This window comes from Coregonus lavaretus (assembly GCF_964263955.1).
Source record: "Coregonus lavaretus genome assembly, chromosome: 29".
In the NCBI taxonomy this organism is placed as follows: Eukaryota; Metazoa; Chordata; class Actinopteri; order Salmoniformes; family Salmonidae; genus Coregonus; species Coregonus lavaretus.
Window position 1 is genome coordinate 28,526,456 of NC_140016.1, and position 4,141 is coordinate 28,530,596.

A 4,141-nucleotide genomic window follows, 5' to 3' on the forward strand; every position below is an offset into this window, starting at 1 on the left:
AACAAGTTATAGCTTGTTTGTGCACATGCAGGACTTTTATTTTGACACAAAGAAAGTTGAGAGGAAGTGGCTCTAGACCCACATTTGAAAAGTCTGTTTAATACTACGTTCCTTTGGATATTTTGTCTCAAATTCCAACCTATATAAGAACCAACCTCATGGAAAATTGGTAGAGTAAGTTCAAATATAATTATATTAAACATTGGTGACAGACAAGGGACGTTTAGGTTTTCGTCTATGTAAAAATGTGTGGCTCTGCTGTCCAGGGATTGGATAGCATGGTGACGTCAGGACTAGTACAAGGTAGAACTCTTCATGGTTCCATGTAAAACCGTTTTGAGTTCCATGTAGAACCCTCTGTGGAAAGGGTTCTACCTGAAACCAAAAAGGGTTCTTAAAAAGGTTATCGAATGGGGACAGCCGAAGAACCCTTTTAGGTTCTAGATAGCTGTGTTGTAAAATACTTAAGTAAAAATACTTTAAAGTACTACTTAAGTACTTTACTTTACTATTTATTTTTGACAACTCTATATTCCTAAAGAAAATGAAGTACTACTCCATACATTTTCCCTGACACCCAAAAGTACTTGTTGCATTTCAAATGCTTAGCAGGACAGGAAAAGGCTCCAATTCATGCACTTATCAAGATAACATCCCTGGTCATCCCTACCGCCTCTGATCTGGCGGATTCACTAAAGACAAATGCTTTGTTTGTAAATTTTGTCTGAGTGTTGGCTATCCGTAAATTTAAAAAACAAGAGAAATGTGCCATCTGGTTTGCTTAATATAAAGAATGTGAAATGATTTATACTTTTACTTTTAATACTTAAGTATATTTTAGCAATGACATTTACTTTTGATAGTTAAGTACATTTCCTCAAGTAGTATTTTGCTGGGTGACTTTCACTTTTACTTGAGTCATTTTCTATTAAGATATATTTTATTTTACTCATGTATGACAATTGGGTACTTTTTCGACCACTGCTAGATAGCACCTTTTTTTCTAAGAGTGCAGCCAGCCAATTAGGAAACAAATGTGTAAGATGGACCCATGTTCTATACTGGTAGCCTATAGCCTGTTATTGATAAGGGCAAGCAATATGTCACTATCCTGCAGTGACAGGTACAGTATAGCTATAACTAAGCTATATAAAGATCTCTTTATGTAGCCTATTCAATGTTGCTTGTGAATTTGGGGATTTTATGACAGTGTTTTTACGAAGGCCAATTTCGGGGGGAAATGGGAAAATAAGGCTTGATACACATCCAGACAACAAGCACCTGCACAAAGCTTATGTATGTGCTTATGTCCTTCCCCTTCTTACACAGTGTGTGTGTGTGTCACACTCTTTCAACCTGAACACATAAAAATGGCTTCCCCTGGTGTTCCACATCTATGTTCATTTGTCACTATACACTCTAGACCCCCTCTGCCCATTATTGACAGACTCTTGTATTTTCCCACCTTTGCTGTACTCTGCACAAAAGCAAGTTGATTTTAGACTAACTGCCAACAGTAGCCTCACGAAGAGGCGGGGGAGTTTGAGATTAGTCTCCAGTGCATGGCCAGTGTACAGACTTTTAAACATTATTAAAAACATGGATGACTGGAACAAAGGCCATGGGAGGATGAGGGAGAGAGTGAGTGTGGTGAAGGAGAGGAGAGAGGGATTCTGGCAGACGAAGATAGGAGAGGGGGAAGGATGGGGACGAGGATAGGGAGACTGTGGCGGAGGAGGACAGGAGTAAATGAGAGTGTGGTGGAGGAATAGAGGACAGGGGGAGTCTGGCAGCAGCGGAGGAGAGGAGAGAGGGAGTCTGGCTGAGGAGGAGAAAAGGAAAGGAGAGAGTGCATTGGAGGAGGAGAGGAGACAGTAAATTGGCTCCCCTTAGACTAGGTAGGCCGCTACATTGAGGGATCGGCTTACCTTTCATTCTCAGTGGAGCCGTGCAGTAAAGATCAGAGAGGCAGAACATGGGTGACACATAGTACAATAAAGACGGTAGAGAGATGGCTGAGTTGTTATAGTACAACAAACCTGGATAAACATGTACATGTAGGTGACCTTGCACTAAATCACAGAGGCTTTGAAGTTACAGTAAATTAGGAAAGATGGGCTGTGTAACCTCAGCATCTCTGAGGTGTCACTCCTGATATGACATATGAACCAAGGGGGGCGACATGCTGTTCACTTTAATTAAAGTAAATAAAGGCGTCAGAGCTGTCTCTGTGATATGAAAGACAAGTTTTGGCCTTAGAATACTTGACTGTGCCTGTCATTTGTTTTTATGAGGGTGCTCTTTTGCTTCGCCTGCCCTCTTTCTCATCAGTAGTGCAATTATGCTTGAGATCACCAATATTTATATATACCACTGTTGCTGTCTTGCTGATGTTCTGATGAATCAGAGACTGAGTGCAGGCAACAGAGCATTTTCCATATTCCACCAACAGATTTCCTCAGTTAAAAACAGGTTGAGCCTTTTTACTTTTGTTTGTCAAGACTGGCCTCTGGTGGATGAAGTAGGTAACAGTGAACAGTCTGGAAAAAGCCCAGCAGATTTGGTCTTGTAATTTCCAGTTTCATTTTACACTGAACAAAAATAAAAACGCAACATGCAATAATTTCAAACATTTGACTGAGTACAGTTCATATAAGGACATCAGTCAATTGAAATAAGTGAATTAGGCTCTAGTCTATGGATTTCACATTACTGGGAATACAGATATGCATCTGTTGGTCACAGATACCTTTAAAAAAAAGGTAGGGGCATGGATCAGAAAACCAGTCAGTATCTGGTGTGACCCCCATTTTCGTCATGCAGCGCGACACATCTCCTCCATCTGCATAGAGTTGATCAGGCTGTTGATTGTGGCCTGTGGAATGTTGTACCACTCCTCTTCAATGGCTGGATATTGGCAGGACGTTGCTGGATATTGGCAGGAACTGGAACTCGCTGTCCTACACGTCAATCCAGAGCATCCCAAACATGCTCAAAGGGTGACATGTCTGGTGAGTATGCAGGCCATGGAAGAACTGGGACATTTTCAGCTTCCAGGAATTGTGTACAGATCCTTGCAACATGGGGCCGTGCATTATCATGTTGAAACATGAGGTGATGGCGGCGGATGAATGGCACGACAATGGGCCTCTGGATCTCGTCACAGCATCTCTGTGCATTCAAATTGCCATCGATAAAATGCAATTGTGTTCGTTGTCTGTAGCTTATGCCTGCCCATATCATAACCCCACCGCCACCATGGGGCACTCTGTTCACCCACACTACGCCACACATGCTGTCTGCAATCTGCCCGGTACAGTTGAAACCGGGATTAATCCTGTGAAGAGCACACTTCCCCAGCGTGCCAGTGGCCATCTATAGTAAACATTTGCCTACTGAAGTGGGTTACGACGCTGAACTGCAGTCAGGTCAAGACCCTGGTGAGGACGACGAGCACGCAGACAGCTTCCTTGAGACGGTTTCTGACAGTTTGTGAAGAAATTCTTAGGTTGTGCAAACCAGGGGAGGCTGCTGAGGGGAGGACGGCTCATAATAATGGCTGGAAATGGAATGGCATCAAACACAGGGAAACCAGTTGTTTGATGTATTTCATACCTTTCCACGTTTATTCTGCTCCAGCCATTACCACGAGCCCGTCCTCCCCAATTAAGGTGCCACCAACCTCCTGTGGTGCAAACCCACAGTTTCATCAGCTGTCCGGGTGGCTGGTCTCAGACAATTCTGCAGGTGAAGTGGTTACATGTGGTCTGCAGCTTTGAGGCCGGTTGGATGTACTGCCAAATTCTCTAAAATGATGTTGGAGGCAGCTTATGGTAGAGAAATTAACATTAAATTATCTGGTAACAGCTCTGGTGGACATTCCTGCAGTCAGCATGCCAAATGCAGGCTCCCTCAAAACTTGAGACATCTGTGGCATTGTGTTTTGTGACAAAACTGCACATTTTAGAGTGGCCTTTTTATTGTCCCCAGCACAAGGTGCACCTGTGTAATGATCATGCTGTTTAATAAGCTTCTTGATAAGCCACACCTGTCAGGTGGATGGATTATTTTAGCAAAGGAGGAATGGTCACTAACAGGGATGAAAACAAATTTGTGCACAACATTTGAGAGAAATAAGCTT